The sequence below is a fragment of the Anopheles arabiensis genome, chromosome 2 (assembly GCF_016920715.1).
Source record: "Anopheles arabiensis isolate DONGOLA chromosome 2, AaraD3, whole genome shotgun sequence".
Taxonomy (NCBI): Eukaryota; Metazoa; Arthropoda; class Insecta; order Diptera; family Culicidae; genus Anopheles; species Anopheles arabiensis.
In genome coordinates, this window is record NC_053517.1 from 66,842,045 (window position 1) to 66,857,318 (window position 15,274).

At 39.6% G+C, this 15,274-nt stretch overlaps 1 long non-coding RNA gene across 1 annotated transcript; it reads left to right on the forward strand.

Moving 5' to 3' along the window:
- Positions 1-2,013: 2,013 nt before the first annotated feature.
- On the forward strand, positions 2,014-2,713 carry LOC120894651. The gene is made up of 2 exons (XR_005738219.1): positions 2,014-2,171; positions 2,257-2,713. It is a non-coding gene; the product is annotated as an uncharacterized LOC120894651 (long non-coding RNA).
- The last annotated feature ends 12,561 nt before the right edge of the window (positions 2,714-15,274 follow it).

Here is a 15,274-nt window from a genome sequence, read left to right on the forward strand (position 1 = left end):
TGCTGGAGAATGCACTGACGAGCCTTCTGCATCTCATTCCAAAGATGACATAGAAATTAATAGGCCAACAATAACTGCACTTTTTGAGCTCCAGCAGGCTATAGAACCGATAGTAACGTGTTCATACACTAATCGTATAGATATCGCGCTTAGGAGATGCCTCTCGCAGAAGAGTTTATTGACTTTGTAGTAAAAAACAAACCATCAAATTTTGGTACCATAAAAAATCCAAAAAACTTTACAAAGATAATGACAATGAATATTACAGGAGTCTGATCAATGATCATTTTTGTAGGAAAAATGAAAAAGGGAAATGTGCAAGTGTGAATATGGCTTTTGTATTCAGAAACAACTAATTGCGAATATTGCTATCCTTCTGTTTTGTTTTCTAAATCCTCTTCAAAATTTATAACAGGATTGAATAACTGGAAAGCTTTTGCTATCCAGGAAACTGGAAAGCTTTTGGGACGCGCGCAAGCGTAAACAAAGTCAGTAGCAACATCACGAGCAAAGGAGAAACCGAAACGTTTTTTTAAAGTGTCGAAAAATAAAACAGTTCCCACTCTTAAAAGGAAAATTCGCCAAGTGTTTTATTTAAGCCCTTCACTTCATTGATCGTTGCAACAGATAGGCATAATGCTACTTATCTGGAACAAGAAGTTCTGATAAAGGGGCCCTTTCCGTTTGAAATTCGTAGGCTGAAATTTCAGCCTGTCATTTGTTTGCATTGTATAGCAGTTTTCGAGCAGCTATCTAATTGAGTATAATATACAGGTGGGCTTATCCCAAGGTGTATGAATTTAGAAGGCTGATTTTTTCGCTTCTGCTTCTGAATGAAGATTTTAAGAGTGTTTTGAGTATTCGTCAAGCCTCCAGAAAGCTTGTTTGAGCAAAAGTTTTAACCCGTTCTGCCAAAAAGTGATGTTCAAAATTGGTTATGAAAAAATGCTATGAGACCACCTGGACTACATACACTTTGATTCCAGATTCCACCACCTGATTTCTTTAATGCACCTTCCCGCACGACAAAATCGAGCAGTTTTGTAGCTCGGATTTTCGATCGCTTTTGGCGGAGAATCTAGAAGTCTAGATTATTCTAGCCACAAAGCTTGAATTAGATTCGAGTACCTGCTAGAAAACACGGTGTTGTTTACATTTATCCCAACCCGCTGCGCAAAGCGATCGAAAACCCCGGCAAACAATGCGAGGGTTGGTGAGGTACCTCTCGCTCTAATTTCTCTAGTCTAGTCTAGTTGCCTCGCTTCCTCCTATAGCGATTCTGTCGAGCTGAGCTTTCACGTCCCTCACCACCGATCTCCTTCCTACCCCTCGCCTAAGATCGTCTGACGTCTCGCCTGACACCTTTCGTTGTGTTGGTGCACGGCGGCTGCTGTCACTGTAGAAGTTCGGTTGTGTGTGTAAAAAAACGTAAACAGTGTTGTTTGCTGATCAATTTTGGTAAGTTTTTTAATAATTAAGTTCTTAATTTTACGTAAGTAAGTGTAATTTTAGCAAAAGTAAGTAGTTGAAGTCCTCCCCAATGCGTGCTGGCTCCGTCGGAAGCGTTACGTGCATGTACCGGCGTAGGAAAGTGGTGTGGTGAACAACACAGCACAAGACAGCGGGTAAGTGTTATCCAGCGATTATCATGATAAAGAAACACTTTTTGAACAGACTATGGCCTCTTTTTTATTTGCAGATATAATGCAGAAACGATATGGGCCTGCCGCAGGTGTTTGCGACTGTACGTTGCGTTGTATATGATTCGGTATGTTCGGTATGTAAGCGGACCACGAAAGAAGAAGAAGATTGTTTGGCGAAGCTAGGGATTAGGATGCTAATCATGGTGTTTTTTCCTTTTTTTGCAGCCAATTTTCCTCTATCCTGGAACGTGGACTTACGAGGAACCATTTAAGAACATCCTCCGGAAGCTGTACGGCGACGAGTCGGGCTCTACCAGCACAACACGCTAGAGACCCAGCCGGCACCGGGTGCTCCGATTGCGCGGTCAGACGGTGTCGAGCGCACTCGTTCACAATGTTCGGGGCAGGAATTCAACCCTTGGGATCTGCATTATCCGCTGCCCCACAATAGCTGCAGCAGCAACAGGACCGAACCGACCGCTCTACTGATTGCGGTCAAATTTCGTGGCAGGAGAAAAAACCCCACAAGTGAGTTCCTTCTAGATGCACTATCGCTACATCTAGATCTGTTGTTTTATCTTCCCTCTAAAGCAAATGTTTTATATTCCCTCAGGTGTATCGATTTCATCGACGGCCGCTCGCTGGCAGCACCAACATGCCACCGAATAACCCCGGAAAGGCGACAAACACTCATCGCGGCAAATTGGTAACATTAACCCACTTCCGCACATCTATACGACATCACGTTAATAGTGTTATTGTGATGATGTTAACGAGTTAAGATTAGACTTAAGTACGCTTTAAGGCATACATCGATATGCCTAATTTTAAGTTAAGTGTTTTGACATGCGCGTGTGTGTGAAGGGTCGAGATAAGCGCTAAGCAAACTAAGCGGCCGCGTAGGGCCCCGTGGTCTTGAGGGGCCCCAAAAATGGAACCCACCCCTCGCTCGCTAGTAAAATTTACATTTGTGCTTGTAAACCTACATTTATGAGACTGCCTCCACTCGTATGTGCGGGTTTTATACAACATTTAAGATAAATAAATCTAGTTTATATTCTCATAAATCACTACGCATTTTTAAAGGGGGAATGAACATGATGACATATAGTTAGTTTGTTAGAAGGTTTCTATGCACGTTCACTAGAGGATTTTGTCTGGATATTTACGGACTGCATTTCGATTGCGCATGTCGCTTTGCCTCGTCTTGCGTTTTACAAACCCCAACAGCAAGGATGCGGCTAGTCTATCATTGGATTAACTTGGTGGATCTGGTAGCTTGTAGCGCACCATACTCGCCTGTCCGCGATGGGTAGGCCATGTCATACCCCTGGTACTGAACGATCCAGCCCATAGTCAAAACGGTGTGTCACAGAATGTGTAACAGATGGTAGAAAATGGGTACCTGCGGGTGAGAGAGTCCGTTTCTAACGTTTTATTGTCAGTTGGTGACACGTTCAAAAGGATGTGCGCAGATCACGGCCCGATCCTGAGGGCTCATCGTTGAAAAAGCCGCTGTCAGCGTGTGATGTCCTCAATGAGGGTCTTGACATGGAACCGAGAGCGGCTGTTCTCTCCCCCTCCCCTTCCCGCGTGTGTTTTTGGATGTGGCTTTCTTTTTCTTCTTCCTTATGTATGTGGCTTTATAATCATGTGTTAAAGAAATAAACCAAAGAGCTGTTGAACGACGTTTATGTGTTGTTTTGTCGCACATTTTGTATTAATACATAAAGGATGATAATATCAGGCCCGTCATTGGTTCAAGCCTCATATAGACCGTCCCCTCGTAGTAAGGACTGGCCAGCCGGGTGTGTGGTACTAAAAAAAGACGCTAAAGCTTGCATTGGCGGGCATGACCAGATAGATGGATACGGCAAATAGAAGAAGAAGAAACAGGAAGATGGAAAGCAGCAGTCTGTAGAAGCTTCGGTTGAGACCTTTGCTGTTAAAGAAGAAGGAAATGTCGTTGCATGTGGATGGAATGATGAGATTGTGGGTGGTTCGGGTGATGAATGGTTGGGAGCGGAGATGAATGAATTGGCGCCCCCCCGAAGCCAGTTTACCTCTTTCCATGCGTTGTATGAGGAATCAATGAAAATAGTCAAATCGTATTTGAATTATGGGTCAATTTTCGGGAAAATCAGGAAAGAAAAAAAAGCGACATTTTTTTAACACATGAGTACATTATCTCATATGGCCGTTAAAACCAGCTTACATCGGGTTGAGATCACCATTGGAGTATCACACATGATAAAAAAAAAATCCGGTTCGGAACTATCCCTTCACCTTCGCTCGTTTGAAATTGGCTTCATAACCATTGATCGACATGGCGATCAAATGGCCACATCGGAAACGGCACGGAACGGCAACCACCAGCATAGCACAAATATTGCTTCAACACCAGAATTGATCGGCTCTCGCATCGTCAAGGTCACAGGTAAAACCAAATACACTACATATATATGTACCAATCGCCAATTCAAGATACAACTACAACCCTACCATATACCAGTACCAGCTGATGAGCTATCGCACACAAGCGAGCGGCGCGCGCAAATAAGAGGAAGGGGCCTGAAGGAAGAGAGGACAGGGGAAGGCACCGGGAGAGAGTGTGTGTGGTCAAAATTTTTGGCCATTTAAATTTTGTCCACCAACACCGTTGCATTTCGGAGCTTTTTTCTTGCCAGAAAGAGATAGCCATACACTTGACATACAGCTGTCTCGCTCAAATGACACTTCCAAGGCTCGCAAGCTCTTTAATGCGAGGGCTCTGGAGCAGTGAACTTGTATGGCGTGCGAGCCCTCGCGCGCCCTCGCAAATCGCTGTCACTTGCACTGCGGGACTTATCAAACTCAAACTACAAACATATTGCCTCAAACTACAAACAGCCGATGGCTGTGAAATATTTCGCATTCAAAATTGTTGCAAATTTAAAAATGGAATATTTCGAAATTTTCAGCGCTAAAATTTTTGGATTGAAATATATCTTCGATCGGAATCCAAGCGTTTTCCCTGACATTTCTGCTCGCTTTTTCGATCGCTTTTGGCGGAAAGCAAAGCTCGATTTTGTCGTGCGGGTTAATTTATTTCTGGTTTTGAAACTTTGTAAAATTTGATATCATTCGACATTTCACAACGGGGGGAGGGGGGACGTTTTCTGAAAAATATAAAAATATACGATTTCATGGATTCCGACTCTTCAATTTCGGTTATAAACTTTATATTCACAGATGTTCGACTTATGACTATTTCAACTTACGCCTTGCTTTAGGACATTTTTTCGGTCCCAAATACAGTCGTATCTCGGGGCACACCTGTATACAGGGTTTCGAATCATATAAAGGAATAGTTCAATCGCTTAGGGCAGCTGTGTCAAACTCATTTTGATAGTGGGCCGCAAATGCAAATTTTCAATGAACTGCGGGCCGCAAACTTGAAAATTGAAAACATGAAAAAATACAATACTTTTGTTAGATTCGATATAATTCATTGGGCTCATTTATTAAAAAAGAGATTTTCACACAAATTTATTTTTTGTATTTTTTGCTTGAAACCTGGCACCGTTTGTTGTTTGCAATTTCTTCGATATTTGGTTGTATTGTTTGTGAACATACAATTTTTAAAACATTGCTCAAGTTTCGATCGGTCAGTCTGGTTCTGTCAGCTGTTTTGTTTGCTTTCATATGTGAAAACAACGTTTCACAAAGGTATGTGCTTCCGAAATAGCTCAAAATTTCTGCTATCCTCTTTTTCATACTAGGGATTTTTTCATATAGATGACGGTATATCGCTGGGCTTCCGACCTCTCTATCCTTATCTTTTAATTCAGAATCATTCTGAAAGTCAATTACTTCTAATTACATATCATATGGAAGCTTCTCGATCTCCACCGAGAATGGCCCAACAATAAAAGAAAATATGTGCTCTAAGTCTTTTACATCAACAAATCTCCTTTCGAATTCTTTTCTTAGCTCAACTATTTTCGATGCATTCTTGTCAAAATTTATTCCTTCAGTCTTGTTCTTAATTTTAGCGCAGGTTGGAAAGTGCATCAGCTCATCTTTAAGGATGTGAGACTCAAATAATTTGAGCTTCACTACAAATGCTTTGAGTGAGTCGTACATGTTGATTATCAATTGATTTTTGCCTTACATTTTCAAATTTAGATCGTTTAAATGTCCTGTTATGTCTGTAAGAAATGCGAGATCTTGCTGCCAAGATTGATCTTGAAGTGCCGTGATGTGCTTATTGCTTTCATCCTTCAGTTTCAACAACGATATTATTTCTGGTAAAATTGAACAAAAGGTTTTAAGCACCTTATGACACGACTACCAACGAACCTCCGTGTAGTACGGAATGGTTTGAAATTCAGCATCAGATTCATTTAGAAATGTCTCAAATTGTCAATGATTTAAAGCGCGAGATCGTATAAAATTCACAACGTTTGTAACAATTTTCAAAACTGGTACTAATTTTAAAAACTTTACACACAATACTTATTGGTGTATGAGGCAACGAAAACGTTTAATAATTTGATTTGAATGAAGTTGTTCTTGAAGTTTTTGTGAAAATCGAGCCACAAATCCTTTTGTATTTCCAGTCATTGCTTTTGCTCCATCCGTAGTAATCGACGCAAGTTTTTCGAAGGGAAGATCATACTTAATTAATGTATCCCATACAGAACGATAAATATCGTCACCTGTTGTAGTATCATGAAGAGGTTTAAGTTTCAGAAGCTCTTCGGTTATTTCCATATTTTCGCTGCAAGCTCTAAAAAATACTGCTACTTGAGCAGTATCTCGAATGTCAGTGCTTTGGTCCACCGCTAATAAAAAATATAGACATCTTTGGACAATTGATCTCTTCCGGTGGCTTATATAATCTGCAATTTTACTGATTATGTCTACCACAGTGTTCCTAGATAGCGAAATTTCGCGAAATACTTGAGTTTTCTCTGGTATCAGACACTCCACTGCTTTAAGCATACACTCTTTAATGATGGATCCATCACTGAATGGTTTGGAGTAGCGGTCGGCAAAGTCCGGCCCGCGGGCCAAATGCGAACCGCCGCAACATTCAATCCGGCCCGCGAAAGGTTTTGACTGATTTTGAAAGATGGGAAGAAACTATTCGTATACAAATTACTGTATATCTTTTAGAATAACATTTTATACCATCGTACTCTTTCAACTTTAATTAAAGTACTATGGAATGACGGATCGTTCGGTATGTTCGAACTCGTGATCAATATCCCCGTAACGTTTACATGAAAATAATTGCCTTTATTCGGGTGGCTGTAGAACAAAACCAGAAGAGATAATTTATTTACATGTACTTCATTTGAAAGGAAATTATTTGAGCTTCATTGGACACATAAATCTAAGACTTTGGGAGTTGCCTTTCATCAGTTATTCGGAATTTTTGCCACGATGGACGAAGACATGCCTATAGGCATCCCAAGGTTGTGCAACAAAATTGTTAAAGTAGAGCTTTTTCATCATGTTGGTCCAGAAAAAATCGATGGAACACATGTGACGGATGTTGTACCAGTTTGCGGACTAGGGTGTTATGTCGAAATTTCGCCGAAACTCACCTAATATGAACGCATTGAGTTTTGGCGTCACTGTTTGCCATTGCGAAATCAGTAGACGCGATTTCTGCTTCCTGATGTATGTGTTTATGTTTCCCATACTATTTCACTGTTTGGCGGGTTGCGTCTATCTTCCGGCCCAGATAACCCAGTAATGTAGCCACTTCAGTACCTCTGTCTTCATTTTTAGCGTTTTTGGAACCTCAAAAATTAACCTGGGCTCCCTTGCGATGCTTTGATGGTTGCCTAATAGTGTCAAAATGTTGGTAACCAAAACGCAGAAACGTTCTCATGCGACGACAAACTTCTGTATGCAGTCAATTTAAAACGCTACAGTGTGTGATTCGTTGACCGCGCACGCTTCTAAGTTGGTTGGTTCACTTTTTTGGTCATCATGGTTAAACTTTGACTGATAGAGGTGTCAAGGTGAAGTGATTGATAGAGGTTATCTGTTGTCTCATGAGGTACTACTATTCAAAGTGCAATTAACGTTTTGTTAGATCGGGTGAAGATAATCCTTAGATAAGCCCATGGTGTTGTCAATTTTGTAAATGCAACCGTTATATACATAACGGTTACCATAGTTTCAACACGACAATAAGATTTTCGGAATGAAGGAAATTGCACACGAAATTGTATATTGATGAGATGCACTAAAGACTGGTTCGCCAACGCAAAACATGCAATAAAAAGTTTTAAATATAGTGAAATTACGCTTTTTTAGATGTTTTGTTGTTGTTATGATTTAATCTTTCCTCTTAATTCCGCACAAATCAGTTGGTTTCCCTTTAAAATAGTTTAGAGATATTTTCGATCGTATTTGTAAGCAAAACCCAAAATTTAAAAAACTCCTGTTGTTTGAACGAGAACAAAGATTCCACACTATTGCTGTTTACGAGTACAACGATTGTCAAAGAGCTTTTTCATAAGGAATCAGTTATCAATTGATCTGACTTGGCGTGACTTGTCCATAACGCATTTTTATAATTACTGAATCTATGTTTGCTTCGATAATTTTTCAGCCGTTCAGACTTTTGTATCATTCCCGGAATATCTTCAATCTTTTTTACGGAGTGGGAAGAAGGGGTCTACAAGAAGCGATATTGATCCCTTTTTGTGTTTTTTTTTTATTTTGGCCATCTATTGTTGATTCTCAAGGAATTAAAGATTACAATATGTTTTTACAGAAGGTATCTTTAATTTTAAACTATACGTGGATGAAATAATTACAGAAAAACAACAATAATACCTCAAATGTTTCTGATAGATTAAAATGTAGCAATTTAAGCGCAATAATAATAAAACCGCATTCTCCTGGCCCGCGGCACTCGATCATTTACTAAAGTTGGCCCTTTGCCTCAAAAGTTTGCCGACCGCTGGGGTAAAGCAGAGATTCCTATCACAAGGCATCGATTCGCTTTCCCACACCTCAGTCAGTAACAATTTGATTAATCTCGTTCTCTAGTCTTCCACCTCTATTCTTGACCAGTTCAGCTGCAATTCCATCGGTTCCATGTGCTTTTTTATTTTTCAGCCGACGGAGAGCCTATCGTGTTTCTTCTATGCTAGGTGGCAGTAGCATGAAACTATGTGCTAGTGGCGCTATAATTATATCACCCTAAGAGCAGGTTCAACAGTGCAAATTGTAGTTTACTAAACACCTGAATTTTGTCATTTTATTTTAAAAAATCCACAAAAATTGAAATAGTGATCTTTTCGACAAATACCACCGCAAAAAAAATCCATTAATAAAAATCAAAGACTATTTATAATATCATAAGACTTCGAGCAGATGTTAATACTCGCAACCCTCGCAATATTAGACGCGGCTGCTATCGCTTGGTAAAATTTTCGTTTCGGTCCGTACGCCTCTCTGGTTTGCTCGAGTTCCCGCATGTTTTGCTCTTCCAAAGCATGCTTCATGGAGCGGTGAACTCGTTTCTCTTCGCGTCTGAGCCGTGAATATTCCTCTGCGCATGCCCGCGTTCTATGTCGTTGCTGCATTGCTCGGTATGCATTGATTTTACGTTCGGTCACTTGTCTGCATACTTCGAACCAGTCAGATTTGGTGTTTCCACGACGTGGTTGGAGTAAATTTCTTGCACAATTTATTATTTTTGCTTAAGAGCGTCGATTGTTCCTCTTCTTCTTTTGGGTCAAGGCCTGCCTTTACCACTTGTGGGATTGGCTTTAAGTGATTTTTTGGATTACCCCTCATAACAGGATAGTCAGTCCTACGAATGGTGGCATGGTCTATTTGGGGCTAGAACCCATGACGGGTATGTTGTTAAGTCATACAAGTTGACGACTGTACCGCGAGACCGGCTAATTGTCACCAATCAATAAAACGAAACACGGAACAGACATAATAAAAAATCAAAAATTAAAATTTCTTTTGAAATTACATAAATGTACACTTAACGAAAATCATTAAAAACTAGAAACCTAACTAAACTAATTGAAACAAACTGGAAAAAAGGCACAAAAATCCAAGCAAATTTTGAAAAAAAAAATATTTCAAAGAACTATTGATGTCGTTCATAAAGAATCTACAAAATAATTATAGTTATTATTACTTATCTGAAAACCTATGAATGATATAAAGCGATAATTCTATTCCACTATAACTAAAAAATAACCAACAAAAACACACTGCCTGGCCATTTCAATTCAAAGCCAACAGAGATCGAATGAACACCAGCCGAACTGCACGAAGGAACCAAATGCTTTGAACGTAAATAATGCTAGTACATCAACACGCGCATCCCCTTCCTTGTATTATTCTTCCCCATCTCCTCCCACCGCGCGAGGACCATGCAACAGAAGTATCAAGTCGAGAATTTTCAAACTGCTTTAAATACATCAACCTTCTAAATATATACATCTTGATTTTGACGCACGTATGATGCGTCTGTCAAACTAATGTCATCAGTTTTGGAAGGAGATAATGTTTTTATTGGTAAATTGAGTCTAACGCTATACAGGATGGACGAAGAAAAATTGATATCGCTTGTAAAGCAAAATAAGTGTTTGTGTGCCAGTAGCCATAATGATTGGGCCGGTCTGGTTAGGTCGTACGAGTTGACGACTGTACCACAACATGCCTGTCATAAGCTCAAGTCCCGAATAGACCGTGCCCCCATACACAGGACTGACTATCCTGCTATGGTAACAATAAGTCACTGTAAGCCAAGCTCACTTCACTAGTGTGGGCACAGGCAGGCCTTGAACATTTACCGACAGCGGTTGTTGTGCCAAAGAAGAAGAAGAAGCCACAATGATATCAGAATCGTATATGAAGCAACAAGTGTGGAAAACAATTCCAGCTGCAATGAACTCGACAGGTAATCATTCCACAGTTCGTCAGATCAGCTGCGCAGCCATGAACCCACGAAAGATTTACATAAAGTACAACTTAAAATACTTAAGTTGTTTCGAATATCGTGCATGGTTAAGCATAACGAACCTATCCTGCACTGGAACCGCAAAGCGATCTTGATGTACTACAAGAGTGCCCAGAAATGCACCCGGTTTGGCGTCTTCGTCTACTATTCCGGACGTCTCGATGCCATATTACCAACCAATTATTTTAAGCTTACACTTCCCCGGTCCTTGTAGCCAGTTGAAAAGCAACGCCAGCAAATCGGAGTCAGACAAGGTAACATTTCTCAACATCGAGTTTGCCTTATATAGTATTGCAGAGTTCGCTATGTTTCACATCGGTAGACTGTGGTTGGTGTGTCGCGTCTTCGAGCGTATTGGACGCCCATCGTTACACTGAGATTAACCTAGGTCGGTGGTTGTTAAAAGTAACCAGATTGACAACGCCAAGAACAGGAAATTAAGGGGATGTGACTCGAAGTAACTGAAGTGGAGTGGTTTGTAAAATAACAGAATATGTTTACGCCTACTTCCGAACAATTCTATATCTCGCTGAAGGAGTCTATTGTATGCCTGAACAAAACTACAGCTCGCTGAACATGTCTATATAATGATCAAATACCCTGTACCGACGCATGTCCCAAAAGGCTTATCTGAACTTATACTAGTACCATATGGCTGGATCCAGAGTACCAGTGCTGGGAAAAGTTATGTATATTCATGGACGAGACAAGCGTGTGTAGTTCAAAACGTTCGGTCATCCTCAAACATTTCATCCTTACAACAAGGTATAACTATATTTGGCAATATGTCAGGAGAATCGAGTGATGATTCTTGTATCATACAATCCGTAAAAACTTTGTATAAGTAGCAATTTGGCCCGAGAGAATAGGCAAACGACCCTTTAATTAAAATGTGTGTAAGCTACAATAGACTTGTAGCAGCCCACTGTGCAGTTCGCGTGGCTCGTACGCAGTGTACGAGCTGTCATCAAGAGAGCTGTCAGAATTCCTTGGCGTGAACGACCAATCTGTTTGGCGCCCATTTTGAGAGCAGACCGATTTGGAAAAGTGGAAATAAAGAAAATTGAACTAAACCCCAAAGACTTGAATCATCTGCAGATTTTCATATCCCTGTTTCTCACCTTCGTCAGTTGTAATGGGCTAGTGTTATTTAGGTTGAAGTTGTTTACTAATTAAGAATTTGTATCTGTTCATCTGTGATTTAGGCCTATTGCCCGATAACGTAAATAAATAAATAATAATAATAATAATAATAATATTCATTCATTTGTTTATATTCCGAAAGTATAAAAAAAAACCTGTTTACTTCACGTAACCCGTTATGTTCCCTTCTGTCGTTTGATGCGAACCTATCTGCCACATTGATTTTTTTTTTTAAGAATTTTGATGATCAATTGAAGCCTGGCTGACTTGCAAATTTTAGTCGAATGAGTGAATTGATAACAAGGCAATTACTTCTTGCAAGGATTCATTAAACAAATTATTTCGCATTCATTGTTTTAAACATGACATAACATTTACAGTAGAACGTCGATTATCCGGGCAGTTCGGGACCGAACAGATGCCGGTTAATCAATTTCCACGGATAATGGTCCAACAAATGTCAAATTCATACAATTTTTTTTTTTAAATTCACTGCAAGGTGCTATAAATGACAAGGTGAAGTTGTTCAGAGCAAAATGACATTTCTCTTCCGGGGGCACCGGTATAAAAATCGGGGAGGTCTGGTGCGGGGTAATGATATTTGTATGCAGAGAGTGACAGATGTCCCCCACAATGTCGCCCAGCAAAAGCGATAAAAATCAACCTTCTAAATACATTATCCTTGATTCACTTACTAGAAATTCACATCAAAATACAGTAGTTTTACTAGCAATTCACATCAAAATACAGTGGAGCGCCTTTTATCCGGGTACCTGTTATCCGGCTGTCCGTTTATCCGTGCTGTTGAGAAATGACAAGTCCTTACAAAGGTGACATTGCATTATGAGGAGAATATTTGAAAAAGAGGGTTTAAAGAGCACATTGTCATAATAAAAGACACGTTAATTCAAGGCAAATTTCAAATATTCTAAGCGAAAAACATCAAGTTAATAAAAACAGGGTTATTTTTATCAAAAAATAAGATAATTATCCAAAAATTAATCAGGAATTGATGATAAAATATATCATTTGACTCATTATCCGTGTTATTCGTATATCCGGGCGAGATAAAGTCCCGAGAAACCCGGAAAAACGGCGCTCCACTGTAATCGATTTATCACTAGTAGAATATTTTTTGAATCAATAACAATAGATTTAAAATTGTTTTTTATCAAAAATGAAGTTAGAAAGTATCACAGATTGCTTCACAATAAATGTTTTGCTAACCGGTTCATCGCAGAAAATGTTCGCCAACTGTCAAATTCATGCGCACGGTTAAGCCGCCCGCCGGTTAATCTGTCCCCGGAAAATCGACGTTCTACTGTATATCTGTTTCAGTAGCGGCATCTCATAACCATGATCATTTACCGCACCAGCATGGAAAATACAAATGTACATAAACAAAGTTGATGTTGTCTGTAGAAGAAAATAAGTTTAATCAACAAATTTGATAAAGGAACATCCACATACGAATATCGAGTAGGGCTATAAACAGTACGTGGCATTTTAAAACAAAAAAATATCAACTACAAACATGTAATGGTATCCTTCATAGAGGAAAATCGTGACGATGTCGTCGTATGAGCATCTCGATGTAAGGAATAAGGTAGAAAAAAAAGGTTATAAACAAGATGACGGGACGAAGGTAGAAAATATTAACGGAAATCTTAACCGAATAAACAGTTAATCATACATTTTGATTGTAATCAGGCGAAAATGTCAAAATTGTCAATTGTCAAAGCAGATGTCGGGCGAAAAAAATCTGGTGAATCGGGAAAAGACAGGACGCGGAACAACGTTGATTCAGTCTTATGGTTTAATTTACAACGGATATGACGATAAATAAAAAGAATTGGTACAAAAAAGACGACTAAAAAGGGAAATTCATTCTACGATCACGACATTTGATACCACTGTTTTGAAATGGTTCAAAACGGATGGCTTAAGAGGTTCAAATCAAGGCACGGCATCCGATTGCTAGCGACACAAAGAGAAAGTTTAGATAAAGAATGCCGAATATTTTTGCTGAAATTTCCAAATATGTCTCGAAGAGAAAAATTCAACACTGGATTAAATATACAATACAGACCAGGAAGGACTGTTCTGGAAATGTTTACCAAAACAAAAACATGTAAAAAGTTCCTGGAGGACCAAAGACGTGTACACTGACTGGTTCCAAAAAAGATGGGTTTTACTTGATTTCGCAAGCGTTGCAACGTTGAACGCAACTGCAGCATTTGACAGGACAAACGCATCAATCGTTTTCAGAACGTCATCACGCTTGCAGGGTTTTTGAGGATTTTATAGACATGTTCAGCGAGTTGTTGTTTTGTTAAGGCATATAATTGACTATTTCAGCGCGATATATACAGTGGAGCACTGATTTTTCGGGCGCATCGGGACTTGACCTCGCCCGGATATGCGAATAACACGGATAATGAGTCAAATGATATATTTAATTACAAATTGCTTATGTTATTTGGAAATAAATCGTATATTTTGATTAAAATTACCTAGTTTTTATTACTTTATTTTTTCTGAGGAAAACATTTCAAATTTGCTATGAATTACAGTAAAATGTCGATTATCCGGGGGCGGATTAACCGGTGGCCGGCTTATCCGTGCGTACAAATGTGACAGCTGTTCAAAGGTACGGCGAACATTTGCAGCGATAGTCAAGTGGGCAACCAGTTTTTTGTGCAGCTCTGTAGTGTCTAGTGGTATTTTAGAAATTCATTTTTGTTCATGAACAGTTGTTAAACCCAGTGGCGTATTTAACGGTAAGCAAAGTAAGCAATTGCGGGGGGCCCCGTCAATGAGGGGCCCCGGAATCTTTAGTCCATTATCCATAACAGTTGATAGAATATGGAACTGTATTAGCAAGGAGGGCCCCGTGGGTGATAGACGTTGGGGCCCCGCGCTAGACGGACCATAAGCACCCCCCCCCTCCGGCAGCAATAAAATTTAAGTTGAAATGTAACATAATCAAAGACGGATGCCGAGTACCCCTCGGTAATCATGTACAAAGGGGCCTGAACAATTCTTACTGCTTAGGGCCCCCGACACTGTAAACCCGCTACTGGTTAAACCTATAGTTATTTATGAAAATATTATTCTACTAACTATTAAACGATTGATTCAATGTGAATAAATTAAAAAAAACTAATGATTTTTAAATTTTTTGGATGAATTTGACATTTTCTAGACAATTATCCGTGCATATCGATTAACCGGCAATAGTACGGTCCCGAACTGTCCGGATAATCGACGTTCTACTGTATTTTGTTTTTGTTATGCTCATGTGCTATGATAACCGATTTATTAAATACAGTGGAGCGCCGTTTATCCAGGTACCTTTTATCCGGCTGTCCGTTAATCCGTGCTGTTGAGAAATGACAGTTCAATACAAAGATGACATTGCGTTATGAGGAGTATTTTTGAAAAAGTGGTTGTAAGAGCACATTGTCAAAACAAAAAACACTATAAGTCATGG